The sequence below is a fragment of the Rhynchophorus ferrugineus genome, unplaced genomic scaffold (assembly GCF_030347505.1).
Source record: "Rhynchophorus ferrugineus isolate W39M unplaced genomic scaffold, kcgeb_rfMv2 rfM1, whole genome shotgun sequence".
Lineage (NCBI taxonomy): Eukaryota > Metazoa > Arthropoda > Insecta > Coleoptera > Curculionidae > Rhynchophorus > Rhynchophorus ferrugineus.
The window spans coordinates 12,201,755-12,221,874 of NW_027472580.1; the positions used below are offsets into that span (position 1 = coordinate 12,201,755).

The 20,120-nt window shown below is 30.8% G+C and overlaps 1 protein-coding gene and 1 long non-coding RNA gene across 3 annotated transcripts in view; one reads left to right on the forward strand and one right to left on the reverse strand.

Annotated features, from left to right (window-relative positions):
* The window catches only part of LOC143191592 (uncharacterized), a 47,796-nt gene extending 28,308 nt beyond the window's left edge, over window positions 1-19,488 (forward strand). The window contains exon 3 of the long non-coding RNA XR_013004629.1: window positions 19,403-19,488. This is a non-coding gene — a long non-coding RNA (uncharacterized LOC143191592). The remainder of the gene's footprint in view (window positions 1-19,402) is intronic.
* The window catches only part of LOC143204482 (neuropeptide CCHamide-1 receptor), a 480,161-nt gene that overhangs the window by 93,081 nt on the left and 366,960 nt on the right, over window positions 1-20,120 (reverse strand). The window lies entirely within an intron of this gene.

The following is a 20,120-nucleotide window of genomic DNA, read 5'->3' on the forward strand; positions in this document are numbered from 1 at the left end:
TCCAAACAACTTTGGTATCTCCACATAAAGTTCTTTTACGACCGCTGCACATAAAGATGGGAATTTCTTTTCAAATATCCAATTCAATCTTTACGTTATTTACTGAGTCTAAAAGTACAATTTCTTCATTCCAACCTTAGCTACTATCTAGGATATTTGGGAAATGTGTGTCAAGTGTTAGGTGAAAGATTTTATCAGGACATCAAGGAGATAGATAAAAGAAGTCAAGGAATATGCAGCATCTCAAAGATATCAGAACACCTTATCAGTTGAACGCTTTAGACATCTTTCTCATATTTTTCCCACAAGCGAAAATATATAAAGAGGAGTCTCACTGGGCAGAGAAAAGATTTTGGCGTGTGTTAGAGGACGTATATTAGATTAAAATGTTTCGTTAATGGATTATAAATGAAGCAATATTTTTCAAGTGTATTTTATTTTCTTTTAATGTAGTAACTCGTAACACAGTGCCGTCCTATTGACATAGATTCAGCAAACCCAAATTTAATGTTGGAGTTAGACCAAGATCTATTATTACTCACGAAATCGTAGAAAATCGCAAAGAGAGTTTCGTGTTAATGTCGAAGTATTGTAACTTTTCCACAACACTCAAGCAGGTAGTATCAAAAGTATCAAACTATCAGATATGACAGAAAGAAATAGTTGTGTTTATACGTGAATACTATAAACACTAAGTCACATCACTTATTTATATACACTAAGTTTTTTAATTATTGTAAGAAAAAGTTGATAGAGTTGTTGTCATTACTATTCTTGAGAACTATCTCTTACAGTTTAAATGAGGGTAGTTCAAAACTAGATGTTATTTTCATTAAATTATGATGAAACTTAAGACGGATACTTGTGTGTATATATATATATATATATATATATATATATATATATATATATATATATAATATATATAAATATATATATTTATTTATATATATATATATATATATATATATTTATTTATATATATTATTTATTTATTTATATATATATATATATATATAAATATATATATATATATATATATATATATATATATATATATACCAATCTTAATTGAGGATTCAGGGATTGACTCTCTAGGCATAGTTCCTTCTAGACACGTTCCCTAAGAGGCTAGAACTAGAAGAACCCTAGAAGCCGACTACGTTTTTTCTGATTACAACAACAATGTATTTTTAATAACGTTTTTTAATGTATGTCCAGTCTAGATTTTAATATGTTTTGGACAAAAAGATATTTTTTTTTGTGTCACGCGGCAGAGCGTTATCGGTCAAAACTGAGGTCAAATAATATTAGCGATGAAATTTATAATTCGCTGAATCACGCGCGAGCGCGTGGCGAATGAACAGAGTAGGAAAATACATTGTGGATTAGAAGATAAAATTTAATATATCATAACACAAATATATATAAAATGGGAATGAATCAACAACTAAAATAAGATAAAAAATTTTCAGCAGAGAAACGAGAAGAAAATAACTAATTAATTGTTATTACAAACAAATAAGTCTATTCTAATCTATTCCAGTAAATTGAGAAGTCAATAGAAATAAATGAACGACCATAAGCTAATACAAATTTTCACTAAAACTAACAAAATAAATAAAACCTCTATTAAGATTAATCATACGAGGTCACCCAAGACTAATTCTTGCGCAGTCTAAACAGTAACGAGGATATCCAGGACCTGTACTGCATATATAATTAGTGTATTTTTGTTTTGTAAATAACAATTTTTACATTACATTCTCATTAACTTTCCAACTTTTTTCTCCTCTCGTATTTTCAAAACATGTCGGCTGATAACCGCTCTGGAAGTAGGCTGGAACGGAGCTTATAGTTACCTTTTTATGACAGACAAACGAAACTCGTAAAACAGAATACGATTGCCTGAATATTTATTGTAGAGTTGAGGCACGTTTCATATCTATTTTTCCAGTTTTAGGACAAGAAGACCCTGACATATCGATATATATTCCTGCATATATGCAATTCTGTAATACATAATAGGCCTATTGAAAATTCCCCGGCCTGACCCATAGATGGCGGTACTAGAATTAAATCCATATATTTTTTAGTTAGACCTAACACTCAAAATATGCGTATGTATAAATTTGACAGCTACCGGGTCATTACTTTGTGAACTGTAGCATTTTGAATGAAGCAACTTTTGTTATTGTGAAAAAATAGATAAAAAAGAATATCGTGTGTTGATAAAATATTGTTTTTTGAAGGGAAAAAATACAGTTGTAGCAAAAATTTTGGCTTGATGCTAAGTTTCCGGACACTGCCCTAGGATCATCAACCATCAAGCATTGGTGTTCTAAGTTTTGACGTGGTGAAATGAGCACTGAAGATGATGAATGCAATGGACGCCCAAAAGAGGTTGTTACCGGCGAAAACATTTAAAAAATCCACAAAATGATTTTGAATGACCGTAAATTGAAATTGAATGAAATAGCAGACACTTTAAGGATATCAACTGAACGTGTACATCATATCATTCACGAAAATTTGGGTATGAGAAAGCTCTGTGCAAAGTGGGTGCCGCGCGAGCTCATTTCTGACCGAAAACAACGACGAGTTGATGATTCGAAGCAGTGTTTCAGTGACGACTTTTCAAATGATCTGTTATGAATGAAAAAGGAAGAATCGAAACCAAGGACGTAAATGACTCAATAATAGTGTTCAGATAATGCCGATACCACTGTACAGGTACACTGCTAATGACGAATTAATACAAGGCTTAGAAACATCACCGGACCTATAAGGCGCTGGAGCGTAATTGATGTCCAATGAATGCATAAAATTAGGCGCTATTGCGTTGGCAGCGAATGTGTTAACAACCATGCTAGGATTTGACGACAAAAATATTTCTCAACACGGAGCTAGTCACGAAATGTTTGTTTTTGATACAAATATTTTTTGTTGCCTTCATTTTATATTATACGCTTGTGTCAATGAATATTCAAATGGACAAGACTTTTTTAATTTTTTTTTGAATTTTGGGAAATAAATACTGATGTATTAAGTCCATACTGGCGTTGATTGTCCGTTAATGCAAAAATTGTACTAAGCATAGCATTTTAATTTTTTTTAGCATATTAAAATTTTGAATGAACTTATATTTCACTCTAATATTCTTATATATCCTCTCGACTAATGATGGGTACTTTTATAGTGGTAATTTGAGTTTATCAAGAAGAAAGAAATGGACCAGCACCATATTATGTTCATGCGGTGATTTGTCAATGGTTTTTGTTGGGTTTTTGGCCAGGAATTAGATATTGTGTTATTGTATGTGAGGATGATTTATGTGAAATGCTAACATTTATTTTACTTGTACTGTGGAAACTTTCAAAAACCAATCAGAGCAAAGTAAATGCACTACTAAACTTTGACTGATTTTGAATATATTACTTAATTGAACATACTTTTGATAAAATTTATTCACCATTGGCTTCCTGCAATATTTCCTTTGACTCATTGACTTTGACTCAATGTAAAATTAAAGATATCTTTATTTCAAGTTTTTTTTTCATATTAGCATTAACAAAATCGTGTATTTCCAATAAAGTGAACGATACTGAAACATTTTGTTAGTATAAAACATAATTGCATCAATTCAACGACAACAATAATTTCGATAATCCCTTTTGTTTTGATTGGTACAGATCACTAATCAGTATACCTAGAAATTTATCAACTTTTTTTTAAATTTCTGCGCTTTAACATTAAAAAGATAAATAAGGTACAAAGAGATTAATTGTATAAAATAAATAATAAATATGTTTCACGTGTCACTGCAATTTTTGTTTAATGTTTAAATCGTATCCATCTTCTCCTTTCTAACATATGAATAGATATTACAAAGCATCATAAGTGTGTTATCTCTGTGTTGTGAACATATACTTTTTTTGCCTTTTAAAAGGGTTACTTATAGAGTGAATAAATGATTAATATTATATAATGAATTAGTGATTTAGTAAAATGTCCCCAAAATTGCCAGAATTTATTTCTTCTCTATTTGCTAGATGTGGTTGTATAGACAGCATATTGGAATATGTTTGTATGTGTTAAAACAAAGAACTAAATTGATGGTACACTTGGCCCTGAATCTTGACTATTGATTCAAAATTACGATTATCCATAGTTATGAACTACTTCTACATTATGTGTATGTTAAACAATATTTTCTGTTACCCCAATGGAGAAACATAAGTAATTATTTAACTTATTATTAACAGGAATATAGACACATTGGGAATTAAACATACAATGATAATATTTAAAAATATTATCATATTTTGTCAATGTTAATTTTATTATTCAATATATTACTATAAATTAACACATACTATATTCCATGAAAGAACTAAGTTAGCAAATACTTGCGAGAACGGATGCATATATTAGTGTTATGGGAATTAAGTTCACTTTAGCTTGATCTGTCGAAGACAGCACTTTTAATATTACAATTAATGTATCAATGGGGGTATTAGTGTAGCGATTTTCATCGAAATTTCACTCTGACAATTATACTCCAGTTGAACTGAAGAATATTTTAAAATATTTTTGGGACCTTATCGCAGCCATCTACTGGTTCCAATTGTGATAATAAACTAATATTCAGTCCATATAAAGAGCAAATATAGAAATATAGAATAGGGACATAAATAGACACCCATAACCATTTTTTGGTCGTTTGAACCGCTAGAGGACCAGAGGTCAAATGATCACAGATTTCCTTTTTTTCTTTCGATGCGAAACGTTGTTTTTATTATGATACAAGATATACGTTAGATATTATGCGTTATACATATTTGTTAAATATATACATTAGTTAGATATGAGTACAAGTTAAATATTGGAATTATCAGTTGCTCCATTCATAGTGGAATCTTCTAAATTAATTAGTAAGTACAACTAATTTTTTTTTCAAAGGAAATTAACTGAGTATAATATCAAAAAGACTAAGAATTACTATATTATCTAAATGTTATGTAACGGTATCAGGAACCTATTTTAATTCGCTTGCGTGCGAAGCTATCTGTAGACTTTTTTATTTATTGGATAAATAATATACAACAAAACCAATTTTTAACGAAAATTCTAATTCAGATGATATCGGGATCTTTTTTAAAACGATTAATTGTATACAATATCCGGAACGAAAGCAATGTAACATGAAAGTTATAATTAAGTGTTGTTTTTTCTTATTGGATGAAAAAATAAAAAGAATTGTAAAGGGTAGAAATGAAAAATTTTACTCGACTACGTATAATATAGATAGTAATTAAGTACCTGTAATGATATATAAAAAGTTTCGTTATCAAAATTATAACATGTAATTACTACATTCAGTAAATTCAAATATTTTATTTTTAAGTATATTTTGAAAATATTTTATACAAATGTTAATTAGTATTTAAATAAAATATTTCATTAAAATTCGATTTTTTTTTAAATATGTTTGAAAGTTTCTTTTTACCAACTATGGGTTTATCTGGACTGAATCCTCCATTTAACGTGGGCTTCGAACCACGGTTCTGGGTATTAAGCCTACTGACTTGCAAGTGACCAACTTAGAAATCATTCCAGAATACATCCGGTTTTATCCAGCCTGGAGTGACTGGGATCATATTCTTTGTCGCATTTTACACTCTTGCCTATGATAATCACAATTATTCACAATCATGCCTCAGAAGGATTCGAACCCGCGCTTACTGCGGGCCTGTCGGCTTTAACACTGCGCCAATACCACCAAGCCGGCAATTCTATTCTTTAATATCCTACTGTAATATAAATTTTAATCCTATTTTTATAAGTTTCGAAAGGGTTGAGAAAACAGAAAATATTAATTTACTTGCAAATAATATTTTATTTAACACAAATAAGAGGCGACTGGTTGAACGGCGATACAAAGCTACACTGAGGGTAAATGCAAACCAACCCCTCTCACTCGTTCACCAGTCAGGTTAATAAAAAATAGATGTGAATGGCGTGATAACCTGGGCCGTATATATATAGTAGTCCATGATAGATCATCATGAGAAATGACAACGAGAAACTATATTTCTCTCTATTCGCCACTATTTTTTGTATACTTTTAACATCTTTTTTCATAATATCAAGCAGTACGCTAGAAATTAATTTTTTCAAAATTTTTACGTATTTCTCGGCAAGCTAGTTTCTTTAAAACAATTAGAAAGTTTAGATAGTTTTTTGTTCGCTTGACATTTTGGCCCACATTTTTAAAAACATATTACAATTAGTTATTGTTTTAACAACAGTTTTTTGCCTCGGAATTAAGTTGCTGCATTATAATAAGTAAGAGAAAAATAAAACTAAACCGTATAATTTTACTCGAATTTTCTGATGCAGTCTGGCGTAAAAGCGAGTAAACCCTGGGTCACGCTAGACACGTGTTGCACTTTATATTACAGTTACATCTTAAAATTCCGCAAGCTCTCATAGCATGCGGTAAAGGTTTAATGAAGATTAATTTCCATGTTGTTAATGTGTATCTCTGAACTAGACTTTGCTATTTATTATAATTAATGAACAAATATATAATGCTCTTTTGAATTACTGTCTATATATCTATAACAGTTGAGTAACATGATTGTAATTATTTCACTTTTCCGGGAGCTTTAAATTCCCGTGTTTCAACAGATCATATTCCTTGACAAAATCGGGAAATGATTGTTTGTCAATTTCGCTTAAAACCATTCTTAAAATTGATTTTGTCTTTAATTTAACACACACAGGCATGTTTTTAGAATATTTGAAGTTCTATATTAATAGGGCGGTATAGTACGTAAGGTACGTTAATGAACAGCTTATGGTTGTGTTTAAAGTATTAGTGAATATCGTCTCTACGTTTGTCCTTTGATGATACCACTGTTTTATCCACATTTATGGAATTGTTTCCTAAGTTTAAGTGACTCCAAATTTCAATAGCCGAGGAATTGATCTACTGCAATCCGCCTTTGGTGGCTGTACACCCTGAACTCCAAGTTTCTGCATAAATTTCTATATTAGTGCATATCAACTCTAGTCCGTCAGGTGGCCTGACGCCATGAGCTACGATGTTTTTGCCAGATACCCAACGACTAGGTCTGTTTTCAAAGTCTATTATATGTTACCTAATTTTAATGCTTTATGGTTAGGGGTATTTGAGCACCTTTGATTCATTTTTTATAAGTTACAATTTCAGCTGCAAAGTTTTGGCTGAAACTTTGCATAACTGCACCAAGTAACAACGGAGTGATTACCCTGTGTGGCAATTTTTTTTATTCTGTAACATTAAATAAAACGATCTTTTTCGTCAAATTGTACCTGTCGACAGAGAAACTTTTCTTTGATTTTTTGTATCACGTACCAATTCAAAGTTATTAAAAATTAAAGTATTATTATTAAATAAAAACAGCATGAACATTTTATTTCATATTTAATTATTTATATAATTAAATTTATTAAAAAATAGTAATATATATTTATAAATAGACAATGAATCAAAATAGCTAAGGTTTAAGTGGTCAGTAGAAAAAATTAATCACATATGCTGAAAGCAAATGAGTAAAAAAATCGAAATGGGAACGCAAGGAGTGTATTTTTAGAGACATTCTGTACCTCATCGTTTTAATTTTTCGTAACAAATCTTTCACTAAAACTCGGCAATTTCACCTTTAAAATTTCCTAAAACCACGACTTACGTTCTTTAGAGATAACGAAGCCGCTAACTGTTTCTCGGTAAGATTTTCATCGATTTCATTGCTTTTATAAGTTTTCTTATATGTGGACTAACAAAAATGCCTTCTTTTAATTTAATATCACTTGATTTAGAGACAACAGTTTGAAATACCAAAATTACTATTATCTTTGGGCTTGACAAAATTTTCATCAAACCAAGTTTTATATGTAATGGTGGAAGAATCACATTTTCTTTTGGAATAAGAGGTTCTTATTTAACGTTTAATTTACGACAAACAATATCAGTTTTTTGGTGTATCTACTGTCCCACAAACAGTAAAACTTTCGAATGAGAAATAACTTTCCAGTTTTATTCTTTGTATTTGATTAAGTCTAATTAAAAGATTAGTTTCATGCTTTCATACTTTTTTATTTAAAACACTGAATATGTAATAGGAATGGAACAATATAGGCAGTCATTGTGGAGAAATATAGATTTTAAGCTTAAACAATACTGACATGTTAGATGACTATACTAATAGATAATGTTTCTAACAATGGAACTTTCTTTTCTTGATAATTTGATACACGTTAATTAATTCGATTCAGATGAGCGCTAAAATCTCCTTGGAATATTGCCGATTTTACCAATAATCCAAAGTATAGTATTTAATAATAAAAACTTACAGCTCACATATTTTAACAGAAAACGTTGTAAATTTTTGGATAGATGTCACAAAATATATTATTCGTTCCAATCCTAATATATATATATATATATATATATATATATATATATATATATATATATATATATATATATAATAAATAAAGTTAGAAAAAATAAAGTTAGGACGTAACTGGCAACAGCAAAGGACTGAAGAGAATATAAGAAAATTTAATTGAGCAATAAAAGAGCTCAAAGAACTAATCCAAAATTAACGAAACCAAGGCATTAAGAAAACCTAGAAAACTTGACACCAGTTGAGGCTACAGGCTACTATTCATTTACATCAAGTGCATTATTAATAGTACTATGCAATACATATAAAGGTTATAAAAAAAAATTATAAATCAGCACGTCTAATTAGTAATATAATTCCAGCGGTTCTGTTCTCTGTTTCATAATATTAACCAGAATTCTACAGTAAATCTTCTAATAATGATTCTTTAGTTGAAAAATGTATTTTCAATCTTTCTAGTTTTAGTCGATTTCCCTGAAGTTCAGCTTTTCGTTAGCATCAGCCTTTTGAGAATGTTGAGATACGCTTCTATAAAACTAACCTATTCTTCTTTGCTGCTTTGTACACCGTTATTAAAATTGCGTCTGTTATAAGGTCTTGTATATGTGGTCCTATAAAGCTCCACCTTCAACTTCGCATCGAACCAGATGCTATAGATTTCTGTATTACAAAAAATATTGATACAAAAAAGGGTCATGCTGAATAATCTTTTAACCTGTCTTCATTCAGCAACAATAGAAATATTTTCTTCAAAAATTACTATCAAATATGAAGCCCCTATTCTGTGCAATGGTAGAACTAACTGACCCTTATTTAGAGCAAACTTAGACCGAAACCAGCAATAAACCTTACAAAAATCTATAGGAGGCAGCATATTTCGCGATTCCTAACAATGAAAAATTTCCAAGAAAAAATACATATATATATATATATATATATATATATATCATGTACAATGCAGAAAAAGATAGCAGAAAAAAGAAAGTTACGACGGAATTGGCAATAGCAAAGGACTGAAGAGGATAAAAGAAAATTTAATTGGGCAATAAAAAGCTCAAAGAACTAATCCAAAATAAACGAAACCAAGGCATTCAAGAAAACCTAGAACACTTGACACCTACTGAGGCTACAGACTATTCCTTTACATTAAGTGCATTATTAATAGTACTATGTAATACATAACCTTTAAACATTTTTGGTTTATTTTATTAATCAGCACGTTTAATTGGTAATATAATTCCAGCGGTTCTGTTCTCTGGTTCATAATATTAACCATAATTTTACAGTAAATCTTCTAATAATGATTCTTTAGTTAACAAATATGTTTTCAGTCGTTCTATTTTTTGTCGATTTCCTTGAATTTCAGCTTTTCGTTAGCATCAGCCTTTTTATATACCCAAAATATCGGGATACGCTTCTATAAAAGTAACCTATTCTTGTTTGCTGCTTTGTACACCGTCATTAAAATTGCGTCTGTTAAAAGGTCTTGTATATGTGGTCCTATAAAGCTCCACCTTCAACTTCGCACCGTAAGTATTGAAAGCTTTAGTCATTATTTTGCATAGCCTTGTACTTTTTAAGACATGTATATAAAATGAGAGTTATAAAAATAGAAATATTTTCGCTTTGCATTGGAGGTTCTTCAGATACATTTTTAATACCAGATATTAACACGTATTTGTTCCGACGCAACAATATTTTACTTGTTAAATTTTGTATATTTATTCACAGTTGTTATTTGTAGCAGCAAGTAATTGTATTGATTCTCATATATATCGCTATATATTTAGATCTACAAATTGCAATTTGTAAATATAGGTAAATTTCGGAAAAGGACTATATAATTCATAGTACAAGATATATCTCACAAATTCTAAATAAACTCAATAATATTCTAAATAATATTGCCCACCCAAACGTAACAAGGCAGAACACTTTCAAGAATTCTTCAGTACGCTAGGTAATAGATTTACAGCCGGAGGAGATTACAATGCAAAACATTTAATGTTGGGTTCAAGAATAATAATCTCAAGGGGTAGAGAACTGCTAAAAGCAATGCAGACAGATCATTTACAATATATCTATACTGGCGAACTAACATATTGGCCTTCACACAGAAATAAAAAACCAGATACTATAGATTTCTGTATTACAAAAAATATTGATACATAAAAGTGTCATGCAGAATCATGTTTCACTTTCTTCAAAAATTACCATCAAAGATAGAGCTCCTTCTCTGTGCAATAGTAGAACTCTCTGGTCCTTATTTAGAGAAAACCTGGAGCGAAACATCTCTCTAAACTTACCGTTACAAACTGAAATGGATATAGAAATAGCAGCAATAAACCTTACAAAAAATTTACAAATACAATGTACAATACAGAAAAAGATAGCAGATAAAATAAAGTTACGACGGAGTTGGCAACAGCAAAGGATTGAAGAGAATAAAAAAAAATTTAATTGGGCTATTAAAAGAGATCAAAGAACTAATCCAAAATGAACATAACCAAGGCATTCAAGAATACCTAGAAAACTTGATACAGACTATTCGTTGTGGAAAGCAACAAAAACGCTTAGCAGACCCCAGTAGCATAACCCACCTATTAAAACAAATTAAAATAATTGGGCTGGAAGCAATAAAGAGAAGACATTTTCTCGAAACACTTAAAAAATGTTTTCAAACATTTCCAGTCTCAACTCTATGTACTTGACCAAAATAAAATTACTAGCTTTCAAAATAAGCTCCTGGTTATGACTTAATTACTGGTGAAATTTGAAAAGAACTATCAGACAAGGGTATAAAACTATTAACATTTATATTTAGTGCTATGCTACAAATTAATTACTTCCCTAGCATCTGGAGAGTAGCTAAAATATTAATGATTCTTAAACAGACCAGAGTTTATTACCGATTATTTCGAAAGTTTTCAAGAAATTATACATAAAGAAGCTAAACTATATAATATAAAAAAGAAAAATTATTCCAGAACATCAGTTTGGCTTTCACAATAAGCAAGGGATTATAGAACAATTACATAGATTTGTAAAGAAAATAAACGCTCACCTAAATGCCAAAAGATATTGTTCGACTGTTTTTCTAGCTATATCTCAGGCTTTTGACAAAGTATAGTATATGGACTTGCAGGTTAAACTAACGAAACTTATCCCTCATACGGACTGTCAGTTGGTAAAATTGTATATCACTAATAGATATTTTATTGTAAATCAAGGCAATGAACATACCGTAGGAGTTCCGCAAGTGTACTGGGTCCATTACTGTATTTTCTGTATACGGCCGATCTGCCCATCACAAATATAACTACTGTGGCAACATACGCAGACAACACAGCAATCTTAGCATCCCATGAAGATCCACTCACAGCATCAATAAACCTACCAGCCCACCTATGGCAAATACAATTATGGTTGAAGACATGGCGCATTAAAGAAAATGAAATAAAATTCAGGCATGAAACGTTTACCCTGCGTAGAAGAATATGTCATCAGTGAATATCAATCATCGTCAACTCCCCCAAGCAGAGCATGTTATATATCTTGGTATTCACTTAGATTGACGCCTAACCTGGAAGAAGCACATACTCTCTAAACGGAAATAACTTGGACTTAAATTATATAAAATGTATTGGTTCATCGGGCGCAAATCCAAGTTATCATTAGATAACAAGATATTGTTGTATGAGTCGATGCTCAAGCCTATTTGATCATATGGAATTCAACTATGGGGTACCGCTAGCAAATCTAATATATCGATCGTTCAACGGTTCCAAAATAAGCTGTTGCGTGCCATTGTTGATGCTCCGTACTATATTTCAAATAAAGTGATACAATGTGATATTCCCCTAGAACCTATAACGAGTGTAATTCAACGTGTATGTGTGAAGTACTTCGAAAGGGTGCATCCCAACGCGATAGTGAAGTGCGTAGACTAAAACGATTAACACCACCTGATCTGATTACTGGACATATGTAGAATTTAGAATAAGACGAATTAATTAAGATAATATTTTATACAGAAGATTGTTTAATGAAGTGATTTTCTACATGCCATGTATATATAATATAGACATAAGAAATACTTATTACCAATAGGCAAGATTGTGGTATAACATAGAGAAAAAAAATTAATTGTCCGATTTTAAATATGAAATATGCTTCTGTGAATATTTGCTTCATTTTAAAATATTCTTTGGCAACATATATAGAGTACAGAAAATATAATATACATATAATATACTGCTCCTGCGGAAATCTACCGCAAAAAATTTCGTTCCTTGCAGATAAGTAATACTTTTCTCTAAACGGTTATCCAAACTCTCTCGTTTTCTCTTTTCAGCGATTGCTTAAGGTGGACTTTAGAAAGAAAAGAACCGCCCTAATCTTTTCGGAGCTGGGCGATTTTTTTTCGTCGCAATCTGCCGAAATACCCCGAAACGTTCTCGTTTTAAAAGGTGCCGCATAATGAGCACGCTTTGAAACGATACAGGAGTCTTTGAAAAAACGCAGACCGGTTTTAATGAGATTATGACGGTGTGCGAGTATGTGGATATCGTTCTCAGCGTCTGGCTATGTCAACGGACGTTAATAGATGTACAAATACGAATCTGAACCGAATGTTTGCCTAAATTGTTGCCAACTGTTACGTTGATAAATAGACGAAGATCTTATTGTCGTAGTCAGAATGTCTAATATTGTCTGGTGGTGTTTAGCACCGTACAAAACACATTAGCATAAAATAAATTATTTTTCTATCCGTTTATTCATACGGTAAACCGTGATACAAAAAATCGGCGTAGAGATATCGTTTTATTATTATCCTTTCAGTATTGCAAAAATTGGCAGAGTGGACAATAATTCTTTCCTACTAGAGGGCCCGGTTAATTTCGTATCACGTACATCTTTTTATTATTGTTATTATTTAATATAGTACTTTGGTAAATTAATACTAATAAGCAATTAGTTGTTTAAAATTACAAAACACTAATTCTACGATATACATCTTGTGCTTAATATCTCTGTTTTTCATGGATACTGAATTTAACTTATAATTTCGCTTAACTAGATCTTCGGGTATAAAAGCTCAATTGAAAAGTCCCGGGCTGTCACATAGATGGCCCTACTAGAATTAAATCCATGTTTCTTGGTTAGCTCTAACCCTCAAAAGATGCGCATATAAATTTGACTGCTGTCGGATTATTACTTTGTGAATTTTGAGTGAAGCAACTTTTATTACTGTGAAAAAAATGGACAGAAAGGAATTTCGCGTGTGGATAAAATATTGCTTTTTGAAGGGAAAAAATACAGTTAAAGCAAAACCTTGGCTTGATGCCGAATTTTCGGACATTGCCCCAGGAAAATCAACCATCAAGGATTGTATGCTAAGTTTAGATGTGGTGAATAGAGGCCGTTACCGACGAAAACATTTAAAACATCTACAAAATGATTTTAAATATCTGTAAATTGAAATTAAATGAAATAGCAGATACCCTAAAGATATCAACTGAACCTGTACATCATATCATTCACAAATATTTGGGTATGAGAAAACTCTGTTGCCGCGCGAGCTCACTTTTGATCAAAAATAATGACGTTGATGATTGGAAGCACTGTTTGGAGCACTGACAATGGATGAAAGATAGATCCATCATTTCACTTCGAAGTCCAATCGACAGTCATTCGAGTGGATTGCATACGATGAACCGAAAGCGTAGGAAAACGCAACAATTGGCTGGCAAGGTTATGGCGTCTGTATTTTGTGATGCTCATGGAATAGTTTTCACTGACTATTCTGGAAAAGGAAGAAGCATCAACAGCGACTATGACATAGCATTATATGACCGCTTGAAGGACGAAATCACCGAAAAACTGCCGTATTTGAAGAAAAAGAAAGTGCTGCTTTACCAAGACAATGCACCGTGTCACAAGTCAGTGACAAAACGATTCCTCATCAACCACTCTCCACATCTAACCCCCAGCGACTATTTTCTGTTCTCAGATCTCAAAGGAATGCTCGTTGGGAAGAAATTTTCGTCGAATAAATAGGTGATCACCGAAACTGAGGCCAATTTTGAAGCAAGGGACAAATTGTACCACAAAAATGTTATAAAAATGTTGGACTGTCGCTATAATCAATGTATCACCCTTGAAGGGAATTATGTTGAATAAAAAAACTAATTTTGCCAAAAAAATGTGTTTTAGTATGGTAGACCAGGGACTTTTCAATTGATGTATTAGTTCTTGATAACGTTATCGACAGTTTCCATCTTTACAACTTGTTTTTACAAATATACCATGGAGTATCAAAAATACTTTGCAGTATCTTATTTGGAATCATTATATAATATTTCTGCCTCTTTGGCTGGTACAACCCCAGAGTTGAGCACTATTTTCTCACACACGCTGATGTGTCTGTGTGTGACACGCTGTAATGTCTTGAAAATTAATATACAATTATCATTTGGAAATAACAATTATATTCTTGAATGTTGAAAAAATTATTGGAATAATCCCATCCCAGTACTTTTGTCGAAACTTTTAACCGCTGTATTTTAGTGTCCTACAAAATTGACAAACATCTGTCATTTTTCCAATTGTAACCGATTTGTTGGCACCATAATTTATTTCATGTCCTAGCAGAATGTTGTTCGTTCCTGAATCATAGATAATCAGTCACTAAACTCACCAGCAGCACTTCTATTCTAATATAAATCAGACCCCTACATCTAGACATTCCACTTTTCACATCTTTAACATAAACACCCCATCATGCTTTTTCTGCTAGCAGTGCCATATCAGTTGTGCAATGAAACAAGTCCCTCCTAAAGTACATAGCCGTAGTCATCTTGTTTTATACAAACATGCTTTATCAGTAGAATAAATGGTATTCTCAATAAACTATCCTATAATTTCTTCTTTTCATTCAATAAAAAATAAACGGACTCCATTGATTATTTTAATTTGACATACATTTTGTCTTGTAAATACTTAAAGATTACCTTTGATAATGCGTTATTGACAATTTCAATACAGTGTAGAACGATAGTTAAATAATAATACTAATACTTTGATATAATATGCATTCTATGTGTAGTAGTGCTCACTTACCTTTAATATACTACAGAATAGTGTAAGGAGAAACATATTATTTACTGGTTATTTACCATGTTCTCTTGGAATTAGTTAAGACTGTTTCTCGGAAATAATACATTGTTTATTTTAAATAAATATCTCAAACTCTTCTTTCAGCAACGCATTCTTTTTCTTTCTCTAATTTTGGGAAATAATATTTTGGGATATAATATTAGAGCAATTAAATTAAAAAAAAATATTGAGAGATAAGACATTAAATATTTTTATATCCAATTATTTCGTGTTCATTGCGTTCTTGGTAGATTATAAAACATTTATTTTTGCGTTTAATTAAATATATAAATTTTATTTATTAATAAAATATTAGATTTTAAAAGATTTTACTAATTCATCTACTGAGCGAAATATAAAATTATAAAACACATTTAAAATTAATATGTGAAATATGATAGAATTTCCCTGTTTCGATTTCTAAGCTTAAAATGCCCAATCCTGGATATTCCTCGAAATCGTGGAAGCGGTTTGCGATATCAACATATCATTATTAATCTTTTTTTTACTATTTGTTTGCATTTTTGTTTCTATGGCAATACACCTAAACGGACGTACATGATCAGACCTGATAAATCGAAAGAATGTTGAACGCCTTTATCGCGGCAACTCCAGGCAATATACATCTTTTGGGACTAAAATCGAGGTTAAGAGAGACCTCCGGAAATCGTTTATCTCAGTTTCTCGCTGGAATAGGTCCAAATTGATGAAATAAAAGCCCTCATTTATATTATATAACATAGTGAATGCCTTATGGTTATACAAAATGTTGAAGACATGATATTATATTATGTACTTGTGAACGTTCCAGTTGAAAAGAAAATCCATGTCATATATTATATAAAGTCAAATATATTGCGAAATTATTTTTTTTGTAAATATGCAATTCCTTTTTAACTCGTAGTGGATTTTTTCTTCCCATTTTTTTTCGCTAGATAAAAAAAGACAGCTTTTTGTTACCTTGGAACATGAAATCGAATCATTCCATAAAATTCTGTTTATGTTGGTACTGATCGACCCTATTGTCAAATTTCTACAAGGTTTTTCAAGACATTAGAGATTTCAAACCGGCAAACATTGAACATTTTCTGTTGTCTGTTTTATTAGATTATTAATGTTTCAATTTAATAAATTATATTAAATATTTCCTTCATCATATAAACTAATTTTTAATTGCGGATTTGGTCGGCGCAGTTGTAAAGGTGACAGGACGGTCCTCCTACTGTTGCGATATTCGCGTGTTCGAATTCTGCTGGGAAATCGTCATCAATTTATGTTTGTGATTGTTTAATATTTGTGAATGTTCTAAGCGAGAGTGTAACATCCGAAAAGGAAAAATGATTTCAGTTACGCCAGTAACCATGCTTGATAAAACCGGATATCTTCTGGGATGATTTCTAAGTTGGTCGATAGTAAGTTGGTAGGCTTAATTCCGAGGATGGTGTTTCGGAGCCCACGTTAAATTATGAGCTCAATACAGATAAATCGTCGCTAAAGGAGATTTTTAGATATATATTTTTTTTAATTTTATAGAATGTTATAATTGTGTCCAGAGCTAACGCTTTGGTTACATATCGTTTATCTTTAAGATCTTAATTACAAAAAGATGTGAATGGTTCTCTAGATAGTGCCGATTCTATGAAGCTGTTTAATTTTAAACGCAATTTAAATGTGAAACACTTGGTCAGAACTTACTGAATATAACAGAGTATATATGAGATGTGATACTGCTTATTGTCATATTAGCACTGTCACATAGAGATACCATACCCAAAGAGCTATATTCAATAAACTATATTCCCTAAACTATATTCAATTCGTTTTCTCATTTCTAAAATGTGTGCCAGCCAAGCTATGCTTCATTGGTCTCAATAAGATGCACTACACTTTCCAAATATAGAGTTGTCGCACTTGTTGTGTATTGCTATATTTGACTTTTTATCTCCAGTCATATTGCATCACCGAAAACTGTTGTCTTTGTTGTCTGACAAGAAATAAAGCCATGATGTTGAAGCGGTTCGAAAATTTAGTTTCAGTCATTTCGTATGATTTCGTACTTTGCCTTTAGTAGGAGATCATTGGAAAGTTCCTTGAGAGATGGAGCTAGATTTTCATCAAATTGGTCTTGCAATACATAGCCTTTGATTATTTTTCTACCGCAGAAAACCCAAACCGACAATTGGAATATGTTGAAGCAGTTAAGTTTCAAAAATTACTTCATCAGCAGATTTTTCCATATCAAACCATAAAAGTTAAGAATATTTAAAATACAGTGCATTGAATAATTAAATAATACTAAATGTAGTTGTTTGTTTTATGTAGATATATCTCAAACTTTTTAACGAATTTAACAATTATGGGTTTTCTATAGCTTGGGTTTTTAATATCTGTTTTACCTGGATATTCTGTATTTTTACAAATATATATCGCTGATCAAAATACAAGCAATATTGATATCCTAATAGTTTTGTTCTTTTATCTTGACAATAAAAATATTACTGAAGAAAAGGTCACTTTTATATTAACTGAGTTAATATATTAGAAGTAGGAAATGGTCTATAGGGGAAAAATACTGATTTTTATGTTACTGCTTTCATTTTAACTATAATGTATTTATTACACCTGGGTTTGGTCGATACCTTCTGCGTATACGATTTTTCTAATATATATATTTTTCGATATTAGAAAAAATAGCGATGGATATTTTAGATATGCATGGATTTTTTATATAAAAGGAGTTTCACTAACACATCACACTTCATAGATTTTATATTGTCTATTTTTATAAAACCTGTAACAAAAAAGTTGTTAGATAATTCTCATCTATTTCTATGTATTTTGATATGCTAAAAAAGAAAGTAACATAGATAATATTCCAGATAGTCAGAAATTGATTAATTGAATAAATTTTGAGGTTTTGAGGAATGTATTTGTGATCCATTACGATAGAGCACATTGGCATCTTTTCAAAGCTTCACCAAAAAGAAGGCTTTTTACGTTCTTTTCTGTAGGCCATTCTGCACGCCTCAAAGAAACCGATATATTTGGAATTGGTTCATCGCAAATTAAAATATGAAGACATGAACAGGTCTATTGTAGGCATTGATATATTAAAATCTAGTCTGAATCTTAATATAGCTTTTTTACTCTTCTATGAGTTTCAAATAAAACAACTTCGTATAAATAAGCCAAAATATCTGTATATATACAGTTTTTTATTTTTATTTTTTCTTCGCCGAGGTCCATCAAAATATAACGTCGGAGTTTATTTAATATTTATAACTGGTAGTTTATATCATACTACTTATTTTCTATAGAAGCCCGCTATGACTAAAGATATTTTATTGATTAAGTAAAAAATTTCATCAAATATTTTCACAATAAAAAAAACAAGATAAGAATGCCGTTATTGCTTTAATACTCTAGACTGTAATATCCAGCTATTTAATTTTTTCTTAGTATTTTCGATTCCACTCGCCATACAAATTGGAGATAAATGATTACTGTTAGAAAATGGGGTATTTGTCTGATATTGAACTGATTATATACAACAGTTCAACTTATGTGAAATATCTTAATGAATAGTCCGTCTAATAAAATAGCAGAGATATGTATTGCTCTTTGGTTTGTGTATTGGACATACTATGTGTATCTACTATTTATTAGTTGCTTCATTATGTTGTGATCGTTTCACTTTAAAAATACATTTAATGAAAATTAAAACGGGTACAATCTATATTAAAAAAAATAACTTTTTGATAATTCCTTGATTTTTTCCTCTTCTTCAGCATTACGGAACCGTGTGCCAGCCAAGTCAAGCCAAGCCAAGCGATTTGAACAATTGGTAATCAGAACGCTCTGTAGCAATGTATGGAGGAAAGTTGTCACTCAAGAGATGGTTTTGCGTTTTTGACCTACTTCTATTAATCTTATTACATAATAATCACTAGAAAAGGAAAAGATTTTAGTGTATGTTAATGTATTATAAATGTTATATAAAAATATATACCGTTAATCATTTGTGAATTTTTTTTAACATAGTTGTCCAAATTTTCAAGAAACGTATCGTCCAATAGCTAAAAAGAAATATGCTTCGTAAGGAAGCATACGTTATAGCCACTAAGTAGTTCTTAGATTTTTTTTACGTATTTGTGTAATGATACGTAATATAACAAATATTAGGTAATTACTGTGTTATATACGGCAGTAGTTCTGTAAAAAAAACAGTTAAATTAAAACCTTTGTAGCTATTGATCTATTAAAATATAGTCTGAATCTTAGTATAGCTTTTTTTACTCTTCTATGACTTTGATATAAAACAGCTTCATATTAATGAGCCCAAATATCTGTAGATATACAGCTTTTTATTTTTATTTTCTCTTCGCCTAGGCTCATTACAAATATAACGTCGGAGTTTCTATAGAAGCCCGCTATGATTATTTGCTATTATATCTGCTAAGATATTTTATTGATAAAGTAAAAAATTTCATCAAATATTTTCACGAT